Here is a 14150-nt window from a genome sequence, read left to right on the forward strand (position 1 = left end):
AGTGAGTGTTTGCATTGACTGCATGAACAGCTAATCTATGGCAAAAACATTAATTACATCTTTCTAAATATATCCCATTTAATCAGATTTTTTTGTAGGCTAAGCTAATTATCCCACTTCACGCCAACAAAATAAATTAGTAAAGTTAGCAAATTACATGCTACAATGATTATTTCAAAGATTTGGAGTAAAGTGAATATTTGATTACATTACTATACAACAATAACTGGTGTATAATTTTACAGGGTGCATTTGCAAAGTTAGAAGTAGTTACCGTTTGAGCATTAAATATTAAAAGTTTCATAATATACAGCATAGTCTTCTATAAGTACATATCATCACATTATATTTTACACTTCTGCAAATGTTTAACGTTTTTCTATCACTAGATGATCACAGTCCTGGGGATAATCTTCTAAAAAATAACAGATCAATGTCCAACAGGGTATTCAGAGGCAATCTTTTTAAACTCATATGCAGATAAGAGTAAGACTTTAAGGGAACCTGTCACCACATTATCACAAATACAGCTAATAACAGGTTCCTATGGAGCCCTATTAACTACCTGACACTATTTTATTAGGCAAAAAATTGTTTCCTTTACATCTTATATTCCCTTGAATCAGAGGGGGCATGTCTTGTCTGGCTGGCTCCTATCACCTACTCTTCCCCATGCCTTATACCTCCTTACTATTCAGCAGTTCATGTCATATGACCAGGGTGATGTCATCAAAGGTCCTGTACCCTTTACATTTCAAAATTTACCCCATGTATCTTTTTGATGACATGATATCTCAGCAGCCTCTGAGGACTTCTATTCCTCTCCATTCTGTATGAAGGCTGCTTTGATACGTACTGTACAGATACAGTACATACAATACATAGAGTACAGTGCGGGTAAAGTTTGCTAATATTAGAAAGCTAACGGACCTGAGATAATGTTACTCTGGTCACATGACATGAATGTAACACAAGGCTGTCAATCAAAATAATGGGGTGTGGTTTACTGGCAGCCCAGGAGACAGGAAGTCAGCAAAGTTAGTTTGGATATCAGTAAAACGTCTGTAATTAAGGTACATTGCCCCACTGGCAGCTCATTTTCGGTGATATGGGAAGGACTTGTAATCCATTATCAGCAGACATTATTGGTTTAGAGGGTAAAATTGTGGTGACAGGTCTTCTTTTATCTTCATTACTATTTAAAGTTTAAGGTGTCTTGTATTATAACGTGCCTAAAGTTACAGTCTCTCATTGATGTTAACACAGCATTCAGTATTTCTTGTATTCACTGTATATGTATGTTAGTACCATTTGTAAATATAGCGCTATATAAATATATCCTTGTATACCAGGGGTGTCCTCCAGTTCCTCCGGTTTCCTCCCACACTCCAAAACTTACTGGTGGGTTGATTAGATTGTGAGCCCCATGGGGACTGGGACCAATTTGGCAAGTTCTGTGCAGCGCTGCGTAATCTGTGTGCACTATATAAATAAAGAATTATTAATTATAAAACTTGTCTGTCTGCAGTACAGGGTTTGTTCTATCTAGGCTAGCTATCTGGCATTAGTCAAAAACAGGAACTCTAAACACTGAGCGCCGCCATCACTATCCCAGAACAGACCCCAGAGGAAGCCAATTTTACTAGTGAAACATGTCGGGGGGCTAATTCCCCTTAGATAGCTAGCCCAGATAGAACTAACCGTGTACTGCAGACAGTTGTGTTAGAATTATATACTATATACTCTTACTTGGAATGGAATATAGTTCCAGCAAAGCAGTACTGATGTTTAATACCCAGTCATATGTGGTTTGAGGAAGCGGATCTGGGATAAGTCCTAGATCTGTATGCTGGCCTCTTGGGGCTACAGCGATATATTTATATAGTGCTATATGTATAGAGACGGTACTTTGCAGAACTTAAACATTACTTTATCAAGATCCTGATGTATATGGCATTATCTCATCAGGGAAAACCTGTGGCTAAAAAAGATGTTCAGTAGTAAAATAGATAATGTACAGTGATATTCATGGCTAGATCTTCCTGGTTGCCATAAATGTAGATATAAGTGCTGCAAAGCATGTGATTAGATTGATAGTAACAATACCTTTACATCATTTGTTACACAAAAGACTTACAGAGTAAAGTCACACATCAATTGTAACTAGAGATGAGCAGGTTGGTCAAATTTTTGGTTCAATAGGTTTTTCTGAATTCTATAAAAAATGTTGATTTAGGCTCTGTACTTTGGGCCTCACTTTAACTTCAATGGGTTTGTGTTAAGGTTAGACGGGACCTGGATTTTAACAGCCAAAAATATAATATGGGGCTTATAAAGGGCAAGATTGCTGAAAATGGTGGAAATAACAGGGAAGTTATAAAAAAAGAGAAAAAAAAACCCAATTGACACTCTTATGCACTGTTGGCTGTGAAGACATCGCTTGGAGACAAACGCTGTGTTGCTACAGTTTAGTATCATCAAAGAAGAAATGGTGTTCTCCAGCAAACCCATTAAAAACATTTAAATTTTATTCCATACAGTTTACAAACATGATAGTGTGCACAATGTCAAAAAATAGTTAACGTGTTTCAGACGGAGAACCGTCCTTAGTCGTAACCTAATACATAGTAAAAGCAGCATGTTTATACTAAAAACGATATGACGAAACACGTTGACGTGTTCCATAATTCTTTTCTTAAATTTATGAAAAGTGCAGCCAATGTATTGTACATTGCAGATGTTACAAGTGATGAGATAGATGACATGAGTGGTATTACAATTTGTGAATCTATTAATGGGGTGTTGTGAGTGATTAGAACACAAAGAGAAAGGTACTACTATGTATGTAATGGCACATGCCACATCTTTTTTCACCACATGGATAATTGCTTTTATTCTGTAACCAAGTGTGAACAGAGGCAGACTCTGAAGAAAAGACATTAGGAGACGATCTGTTGCCTAGTGTTGTGGCTCTCTTGGCTCAAATTTGCAATCATTACTTAGAATTTGGGCAGTGATATTGTCTTGTTTCAGAATGGGCAAATTATTGCGTATGATACAGACAATTTTATTATATTCTGTACTGTACGTGGTACTAAATGTGACTTGATTTTTGTAAAAAGTTGGACTTAGAAATAGAGTTAGTGTTGGAAATATTAAAAAAATCATTTTCCCGGGATTTTTTTGGATACAATGTAATATTGTCAATGTAATATTGGTCTATTACCAAAGATATAAAACTATGTGCACACCACAGCTAATGCCCTTTGATCGTCATTCAAAATACAAACTTAAAGGGGTTTTCCCATGAAAGAAAGTTCTCAAGTTTTAATCCGCTAGTGTTGTTTACACAATAAAGATCCTTTTTAACCCCTTAATTTGCATATTTTACTTATTTTTAATGTTGTTTTTTTAGTTCTATCACTTCCTAGACAGTTCAGTTTAAGAATTCAGAGTGAGGCCAGGGACTCTCTAAGCAGCCAATACATGATTCCTCTGTGCTATACGTTGCAGTGTTGCAGTTGCAGCTGACACATAGAAAAAGAGAGATGAGACAGATCAGAGATCCAGAAAAGATCCATGAGATGGTTATAAAAACACAATAAAAACTCTCAGCTCTGCTCATTCATCTAATCAATAAATCACAGAGTCAACCCTGCTTATCTGTATGTAGCTTATAGAGTAAGCCTCTGCACACTGCGGCTTGCCAGCAGGAAGTGCCTGTGTCTGAGCTGATCTTGTAATGCAGAAGGGGAAAGGATCTGAAAGGATCTAAGATTCTATCTGGTATTGCCTATACAATAAAGGGATATTATAAACATAGTTACACATTTAAAGTATTTAGCCATGAGTGTGGCCAAAGAACAGAAAATTTACATGCCACGCTGCAAGCTACATCTTCTACACTTCTGAACCCTACTGAACGACACTATAAAAGGCAATTGATCTGTAGATGCCAATCAGATGAAATATGTTGCAATTTTATTTCTCTGTAAGATTGCACCCTGCTGTGACAGAGGAATTTATGGACAGGATATGCAAATGGATTATATAGAGAGTGAATCACTAATGAAACTGCTACCTATGAAGTATCAGGCAATTTTACCTTTGTGCGCTGTAATAGTAACATGTTAATACAAATCAGGACATGTCTTTGGTGAAAGGTCAGTTCTGACAATGACAAACTATTGTGCAGTGTTGAACAGGCATTTATCACCACCATTTATACTAGCAAACAAGGATTGCTTGTAATTGTTTTATCTGCCTTTGTTGATCTCACTATACTCAACAGAGTTTCAGACAGATGACAGAAATTGATACAGAAAGGATTGCCATTTTTCTACTTCATAAAAGAATGTATAATGGGTATGGGATCCCATTACACACATAAAAGTTAGTTATGGATATGGGCATTCATCACTTGACTTGGAACATAACCGCTGTTTCATTCTTCTTTGAGCCAAACAGTCCCTGTAAATGACACAAAACAAGTAGCACTACATGCTGCTCTTGGATTTCAACAAATCAGACAAATAAAAAGAGCAAAGCTTTTATATGCTTTTAATGGGAATTCTGATGCAAGCCAACACTTCAGGAGTGATATATAAAATACACTGCTTCTAGATTACCATAAGGACTGTTGCATTTATTGATTCAAAGTCTAATATTTCTTTCCTGATCAGAGCAGAGGCCTTATTCAGATGGCTATATTTGATCCATGAAATAAATACAGTGTGCTGATCAAATTTCCCACCCAAAATAATGCACTACCGTCACTAGAGATGCGTGAATCATTCGAGAATGGCTTCACTGAAACCTTGCCAAATTATCTGTAATATCTGATTGAGCCTGAATCTATTTAGCCTGAAGTAATCTTGGTTCAACTGTAGTCAAATCATGATTATTAACTACTGTATATAACAGAGCAAATAGTTGTTTGCGTGATAGGTAATTAGGTAATTGATCAATAATCAGCTGTTATACTATACAGTACCAAAATAACACAGGATAGTTGGTATCGTATCAGTTGCCTAAAAATAATAGAGGAGCTGCTCTCATTGAAGTATATCATCCCTTTGGTCATCCCTTATTCTGTTACAAAATGTGGGCTACCAGTAGTTTTTCATTTTAGATTCTCTCATATGTCAAGATTGTTCATATTTGAAGAATGCGATAACAGCTCTTGATAAACGGTCATTAATGTGTTATTAAGTTTACCATTCACCATTAACCACAAGTAATTGACTGTTGAGAACATAACTGTACTTTTTGTTTCCATGGTCCAAGTGCATAACTTTACATTTATCTACATTAAACCTCATCAGCCATTTCTTTGTCCACTCCTCAAGCTTCCACAAATCTTTGTAATGCTAAACTATTGGCCTCAGTATTATTTACTTTACAGAGTTTCGTATAATCTGCAAATATTGAAACTCTACTACTCTATGAGATCATCAATAAAAATATTAAAAGGAAATGGCCCCGATACTGACCCCTGTGGCACCCACATCTGAGATTGTGCCATTAGCAAGCTAATTGCTTACCCAAATCCACAGATTTTTCCCTAGTCCCAGCAGTATCATTTTATGCATAAAAATACAAAAAGTACACCTAAATATGAATAATGTTTACTGTGCAGCAGACCAAGGTAGCACAAGGTAGACCAAGGTATGCCATATCTCACTTTGTAGAAACATGTGTAGATAAATACCCATATATAGAGCCTATTGCTATAGGAAATTTCGCCTTCTGTAGTAATGTGTTAACTCAATATAGACAATAACACCCCTGCCGTTTACCTGCACTGGCCCGACAGTTTGTGGTGCATCTTTAACATAAGGCATGCAACAGACTTTGCATTTTAAATCAGGCTCATGGTCCGACTGATCGTCGTAGCGCCCCCTAATTTGTGTTGCATGGTGCCTAGTGCAGCTGCGCCACAAATAGTCGCATGCAACACATTTGTGGTGCAAACACTTTTTAAATACCTGTGCATGCAGTTTACACCTAAAAGAATGTGCAAAGTCCCTCAGAAAACTGTCACAAAGCCCTTAGTAACCAATCCCTCATAAACCCATGCTGATGCTAGGTTATAAGTAGAAATGGGCGAATTTTAAAAAAATTTGATTTGCCGAGTTTGCAGAATTTTCGGACAAAATTGAATCGAATCATGGCGAATCATGTTAAAAAAACAGGTATTTCTAGGCTGCAGAGAGCCTGTAGAGTGTTATAAAACGTTGTGCCATGCTCAAATATGCATAGGGAGCGTGGTTTGTTATTCAAACAAGAGGCTGTCGGTAGTAATTTTGCATTGACCTCACTGATCATTTTGCCCTTCTTTTCATCTGTCAGTGTCAAACAGGAGTTGATCCAAAACAGAGATGACCAATAAATGGGATATTTGCATGCCATCTGTTTCCGGATCCCCTTCTGCTTTTGGCTATTAATCCTGAAGCTTTTCATTCCTTCTGACAGATGGAATGAAGGGGAAAACCAAACATAGCGGCAACGTCATAGAGTGGTGGAGGGTGAAAACAGCATTATGGAAATCACAGGGTGTTCTAGGTAGACAGTGGTCAGTTGGCAGCAGCATGAGTAGACTGCAGAGTGGCACAATGAAAAATTATGGAGGTGGCAGCAACATCGTAGGCCACAGAGTGGAACAATTACAGAGTGTGGAGGTGGCGACAGCAGCATGAGGTCAGAGAGTGGGACAATGACAAATTCTGAAGGTGGCAGCAACATGGTAGGCCACAATGTGGCACAACAACAGAGTGTGGAGGTGGCGGCAGCAGCAGCAGGAGGCCAAAGAGTGGCACAATGACAAATTCTGGAGGTGGCAGCAACATAGTAGGCCACAGAGTGGCACAATGACAAAGTGTGGAGCCAGCAGCAGCAGCAGGAGGTCAAAGAGTGGCACAATGACAGAGTGTGTAGGTGGATGACAATTCCAGTCCCTGGTAAAGATGGTGGGAGTCAGATGGAGCATCTGGCAGCAGATTTGTGGCAGTATCAGAATAGTGGCTGAGGCAGGTAGTTAGAATCCAGACTCATTTTTCAACATCTGGGGGAGTCGTCATGGCTGATCTAATCTGAGGCATTGGTGTTTTGAAATTCTGGTCCATCCACGCCTGATTCATCTTGACATTCTCTCCACATTATAGGTGGACAAGCAGGTTCTCCTAGGGGTGACATGGCCCCCGCCACACAGGACACCTTCTCTACTGCAAACTCTGCAAGTTGCGGCCACACATAAAGTTTACCTGTCAGTCTACCTGTCTACCTGTGGTGGTAGAGTACTGTCCAAGTAGGCCACCACCTGCTGGTGCACCACCTGCTGGTGCAGTCCCTTAAGGACTCCTGACTTAAGCTGCTGCTGATGGAGATGCTACTGCTCCTACCCCCCCATCTCCCCACAGCAGCCAAGGCAGTAGTACGTGAGTGATGACTGCCAGGAATCCCCTGGTAAGACCTGACAGAGGATGGCCAACAGCGCACATTGCAAGTGGCCAACTGTCTGCACAGTATGACAGTTATTCCTCCCTCTTGGCAGCTGGAAAAAAGGCACTCATTTTGGACCAGTAGCAAGGTCATCCCTATGCCAGATGTTGACTATTCGGCTGTCACTAGTTAGGCATAGCAGCATGCTTCGGGCCATCTGACTCTGAGGGACTCCCGACCTTCATCTCCACTGTATACTGCCACGGTACTTCTGGGTCATCTGCCTCGATTTCTACCTCCTCTGGATGCTCCTGCTCCTCTTCTCCTGTCACCTGAGTAGAAAAGTCACTAATTTCACCAGACTCTGCTCGTGCTCCAATGTCTTCATCCTCCTCCAGTTCAGCCCCCACAGTTCTCATGTGGCCATGAGATGTAGTCGGGACTTCGCCAGTGCCCTGACCAGACAGATTTTGCATCATTTGTTCCAGGACATAAAGCAGGGGAATGACGTTATTCATCCCGTAGTCATGGCGACTGACAAATAACGTGGCTTCTTCAAAGGGCCTGAGCAAACGACAGGTGTCACACATGAGCTGCCAGTGGCTGACATCAAAGTTGTACAGGGGAGTACTCCTATCCGCTTGCATCATCAAAAAGTCCCTAAAGGCTTTTCTCTGTTCATACAGGCGGTCTAACATATGGAGGCTGGAATTCCAGCGGGTGGAAACATGGCATATGTTGGTGGAGGCTGTTCTGCCTCTGCAACTCGAAGAGGGTGGGCTTGGCTTTGTAAGAATGGATGAAGTGCATGCACAGTTTCCTGGGCATTTTTAGAATGTTTTGTAGATGGGTGGAAGATTTCAGGAGCCATTTGGGAACCAGATTGAACACGTGCGCCATGCAGGGTGCATGGACCATCCCTTCTCGGTGCAGCGCGGACACCATGTTCCTCCCATTGTCTGTCACCATGGTTCCGATTTTTAGTTGTTGCGGAGAAAGCCACACATTGATTTCTTCTTGTATGACATTCACCCAGGCAAACCAGGTGTAGAATTAGACCACCATATCTGAGACATGTTTCTCCCAAGCCATTGGATGGTGACACTGCATGTGTTGATGCAGGGCCGTGGTGCCAACGTTAGCTTCCTGGCCATGCTTCACTTTCTCCATGCAGATTATACATATACACACGCTCGGCTCCTCTGGTGTCTTTACAAAAAACTGACACACCGCGAGTAGGTAATTTTACCGTCAACACTCTATGACTACTAATGCCCCTGTGCCACTGCTTACTTGGACCTGCAAAGCGGGTTTTTTACCCCGCGGCCATTTGGCTCCCATCCTCGCACTGCTGCTACCCTGCTGACTCACAGCCACAGTAGCGATTTGCTACCTGGCCATGCCAACTAAGCGTTGTATCTGACAAACCCACACACTCTTGGCTGGGGTTGTCAGATGTCATTTGGGAGGACGTGGATGATGTAGTCAATGAACCCACACACTCTTCTCTTGGCTGGGGTTGTCAGATGTCATTTCGGAGGACGTGGATGACCTTTGGGTTGTTCATCAACACACTGACACTAGATGACACCGGCAGTTCTGACCTCACAGAGGCACAGATCTTTTCATATCAACTTTAGCAACAAAAAAAATAGAAATTTGGGGAATACAGAACCTCAAAAACTGACACCCTGGACTTTGAGCAAAAATCACTCCATCAGCTACTGAGTACAAGCAGCTAGACTCTAGAGACAGCACATGCAGTATGAAATGACGGGATTGCAAATGTACGTCTATTTTTATAGGGCTGTGACATCACATACGCCTGCCATTCACTGATTGGCTTAAATGTCTGCACATGTGATCCAGGGTGTTCCTTTCTTCTTCCCAGAGTTCTCTGCCCCATGTAACATGTTGTGCTCACGGCCTTTTGGCTAATTGAGGGAAATGAACAGGACAGAGGCTGGTTGAGTAAGGTGAGGGCCGCTGACCCGCACCTGGGCCATGCCAACTAAGGGTTGTATCTGACAAACCCACACACTATTGGCTGTGGTTGTCAGATGTCATTTGGGAGGACGTGGATGACCTAGTCAACCAATCGAGAACCTTTGGGTTGTTCATCAACACACTGCCACTAGATGACACTGGCAGTTCTGGCCTCACAGAGGCACGGATCTTTTCATATCAACTTTAGAGACAGCACATGCAGTATGAAATGAAGGGTAAATGGGCGTCTGTTTATATAGGGCTGTGACATCACATAAGCCTGCCGTTCACTGATTGGCTTGCATGTCTGCACATGTGATCCAGGGTGTTCCTTTCCTCTTCCCAGAGTTCTCTGCCCCATGTAACATGTTGTGCTCACGGCCTTTTGGCTGTCACCTTATGGCTTTTCACCGTAAGCTTTGGATTCATGCAGAATCTACAGTGATATACCCCGGAATAGCATCTCTACAAACCCCTAAAATATTTTCCCCTCAACAGATGTTAGACTTAAAGGTCTGTTGTTTCCAGGATCACTTTTTGATCATTTTTTCATAATTATTGGCACCACATTTGCTATGCGGCAATACTGTGGAACAGAACCTGTCCTTAAAGAAAATACCACCAGGATCAAGGACTGTAAGCCAAGCACACTGATGCCCCTTTGGCAGGATTTATTTTTCTTTAAGCTTCTTATCCCCTTGTTTTTAAGAATAAAAACCATTAAACCTATTGAGCTCGGAGCCCCTAAGGCTAATTTGCTTAATTTTAAAATCCTTTTTAAAGAAGCTAAAAGATTAGCAGATCCTGCTAGTTTACAATCCTTGATCCTGGTGGTAGACATCCTTTAAGGAATCTTCATAATTTATGCATATATTTCAGCCCCCCCCCCCCAACCTGTAATTTTGATATTCTGTCTGTTGGTTAGGATATGGTCCAAAAGTTCCCCCACTTTTGTTGGCTCCAGGACTAGTTTTGACAGGTAATTGTCTTTTATGACTGGAGCAATCTGAGTATGGCACAGGTATTTGTTACAACATGCATACACTGTATCTATTATATACATCTTTGAAACAATATTTATTGCATGTTTATGTATGAATTCTAGTGATGTAGACATTAGAACTAGTATCTTTATATATGCAGGTGAATGCCATGTGATTTCCACTCCAATTCATTCTAGCTGTTGGCTCATGTAAGGCTGATACACTTACCATGAGATTAGAAGTGATGTTTTCATTGCTGCCGCTTGAATAAAGTGACACACAGCAGGGCACATTTACTAAGAACAGTGCGAACTACACTTTGTTTGCAGGGGGCACCAGATCCAGGATTCCTTGTGCATGTTCTTCATGAAGAATAGAGTGCACCCTTTTTTTTCTGGTGTACCTTTAACATAGCATGTGCAACACATTTCTGTCGGAATTTGCATGATGATTGTGGTCCGGTATAATTTGTATATATACCGGTATTTATAATGCCTTTTCTTAAAAATTTGGATCCTGAAAGTCAGCCCCGGTGGAAGGTCTAATGTTTTTTTTTTCTTGGGTCCCAAGGAAGGAATATCCTTCACTGGATCGGTCAAGGGCTGCGACTCTTCTACATTTAAAGAGTGATTAAGAGAGCTGTGCCTGCAAGCACAAACTCCAAAAAATATAACCTAAAAATGTTAACTTAAAAATATCCACCGTGAATAATCTTGCACCAAAAGGCACTTTTCCTCCGTAGTTCATTTCACACTCTAGAGAATGTTATTCAACCTGATATGTAATAGTGGCATACTATAAAAGATCATTTGAAAAATCCCAATACACTACAGTAGAAATGCTGTATTTGGCAGGTTCAATCAGACCCCATAAGTTTCAAGTACCCTAGGGGATAAACAAAATGTGAAAAATGTAAAACATTTATGGAAACCTAAAAGCTTAAATCAACTCCCTTTCCTTAGAACTGATTACAAAATAAAATAAAAAGATGTTAGGTATTGCAGCTTCCCAATATGTCTGATCTATAAAATATAAAAACAGTTATTCCCACGATAAACACCCTTAACAGAAGATAGCACCCAAATGTAAGAATAGACACTTTTTTACCATTGAACAAATGGTCACAAGGTCCCAGAAATTATAACAATGAAAATGCCATCTCGTTCCTCAAAAGTACGGTAACACCTTACAAAGTTCCATACACATATATATGAAAAAGGTATTGGCCTCAATCTGGTTTTGTACAAAAGATTGAACATCTTTTTAAATTTACTAAAACATAATAAAAACTATATGATGGGTCTGTCATATTTCTGGTCATACAGACCCAAAGAATAAGAGAAAGGTGTATATGGTTTATAATCTGAATATTTCATGTTTTATAAATGTCATTTTTATCTGTTCTATTTGGATGACTTTTCATACATTTTATTAACCCATTTCCGTAACTTCATCAGAGATTGTTTTCTCACATCAAGAATAAGCCGGCTAATTATATTACCATAACTTAGAGGCGCTGTACAGAAAACTTGTCCCACAAGCAGCTAACTATTTATTTTGCTCGCTCTACAGCAAATTCTCTTGGGGAGATGATAACATCTAACATGAAATAGTGTTTTGAAAATTAATATAATGCAATTATTTATATATTTCATTTTATATTTTAATCTATTTCTTCTGGTTTTTACACTTCAAAGCCTTACACTTTCCTATTTCTGTTCAGAACATCAGCATGATTTGCTCCCAGGTACAATAATTTATTATCAATGCCATTTCTCCAAGAGGGATATTGTTCTACAACTTTCCAGTAATATAACCTGATCATAAAGTATAATTGTTTCTGAAGTGTTCATTACCAATATTGTTATAGGAGAGAAAGACAAATTAAAATGAAATCAGGGATCTCAGTATGATATTTAATTAAATTTTACTCATTAATTAAAAATGTATTTACTCTTTTATTTAAGTACCTCTGGAAATATTGCCAAGTTCCATACAAACTACATCTCGTATAGACTAAGATGAAGTTACAATAATCAGTGTATTCCAGTACATTTAAAATATGTTTTTTATATTGAAATCAATATCAGAGATCTTGGGAAGCAGTTGGCCCTGCAGTCTGCGTAGTTGCCAGGCTTTGAAACTACAGGTTGTTACTCCGATATTCCTCTCCCAGACACTACACAGAGCCAACTTCTAGATCCGTTCTCGGAGTTTTGCCAACCAGCATCTGGTCAATGAAGGGCTATGGTGATTTTATTGGCCAAACCAGAGAATAATCATCAATATCTGATACTCGCCCCAGCACTTAACAACTGTTTGGGTTCCATGCTAAGCGGGCTTATCAGAGAGCAGTTGGCCCAGTAGTGGAAAAACGAAATCCATCTCATCAATCCAGTGTATCATTACTTTGGTGCATGGAAAAGAAATAAAAATCCTACGATACAGCATAAAAACAAAAGCACTCCAGCATGTCCACGGAAATATAGGCTAAAATTTTCTTCTTTATTCAAGTCATACAAAATCCACAGCAGGCAACACATAGATATGGACATAGCATATATAACGACATGTTTCACACTTAATTATGCCCTTTAGACTGTGTAGTAGACTGTGTAGTTGCCAGGTACTGAAATTGCAGGTGGCTGCTCCAAAACTCCCTCCCAGACACTACATACAGCCAAGCACTAGATCCATTCTCTCACCTGTTTTGTTGACCCACACCTTCTAGTCACTGCATGGGTCAGGTGATTTTGAAGGGCTAATCAGACAACAAACCAACACCATCTAAGCCAATCAATTGAAAAGGTTTTTAGTTTTAAATAAAATGTTACTTGTTTTAAATAGTATTTTAATTAGATTACTATTTTATAAAACTTATTAGATGAAGTCTGGTAGCAATATTAATATAGTTGTGTCAAGACAGAAAAAGGCGTGCAGGGGTGCTGAGCTAGCACATAACCCGATTCTGTACCTAATTGCCTCATCTACTAATCTCTTTATGTGCTTAGAACAGATCACAAACGCGGTACAGACAGACAAGAGTGTTGGCATGATAACCAGGTCAAACCAACGTGGCAGCAAGGTACAGAGTAGTCAAAGACGTAGCAAGAGTCAGGTACACAGTATTTAGCAAAGAAATAGAACAGAAAGATGAGTAGAGACAGAGCAAATATTTAAAGGAGTTTGGTTGTCCTTCACTCAACCCACAGCTGAGAGGTACACTGAGCTCATAGATACCATCCATTTTTCCATAAAACACACACTCAGATCAGCCGAAGAAACTGACTCTGCAAGGCAGCTGTCAATCACAGCTCAGGGCAGAACATCCCTGAGTGTGGTTCAGAGGCTCAAATCTCTGCAGCATGGACCATACAGAGAGTTATGACAGTTTGATAAACAAGTACACAATGCTTTGTAGTTTAGGGTCTCCACATCACAGTAGGCTACTTTCACACAATTATTATTTTTCTTCTGGCCGCAAACTAAGGCTCTCCTGCCACGTGTCATTCAAATGTTATCAGTTTTTGTGGAACAGGCTGGTACATAATTGTGTTATCTTGCAACTGATCCTTAAATACGGATGGCACACAGATGAAAACTGTTTCAACTGTACATTTCACAGTCCCATAAACTCTATGGGAGAGCAATGCAATGGACCTGTGCATTATTTGGTCCAGGAACAACAGGTTGTGTGTCAGAGCTTGCAGCTGCTCTCACATGTACATAGGACTCCCCTGC

At 40.0% G+C, this 14150-nt stretch overlaps 1 long non-coding RNA gene across 1 annotated transcript in view; it reads right to left on the reverse strand.

Moving 5' to 3' along the window:
* Positions 1-2564: 2564 nt before the first annotated feature.
* LOC140077064 (uncharacterized) overlaps positions 2565-14150 on the reverse strand; it is a 67505-nt gene continuing 55919 nt past the window's right edge. Inside the window, exon 3 of the long non-coding RNA XR_011849695.1 lies at positions 2565-4470. This is a non-coding gene — a long non-coding RNA (uncharacterized lncRNA). The remainder of the gene's footprint in view (positions 4471-14150) is intronic.

Source organism: Engystomops pustulosus, chromosome 9 (genome assembly GCF_040894005.1).
Source record: "Engystomops pustulosus chromosome 9, aEngPut4.maternal, whole genome shotgun sequence".
In the NCBI taxonomy this organism is placed as follows: Eukaryota; Metazoa; Chordata; class Amphibia; order Anura; family Leptodactylidae; genus Engystomops; species Engystomops pustulosus.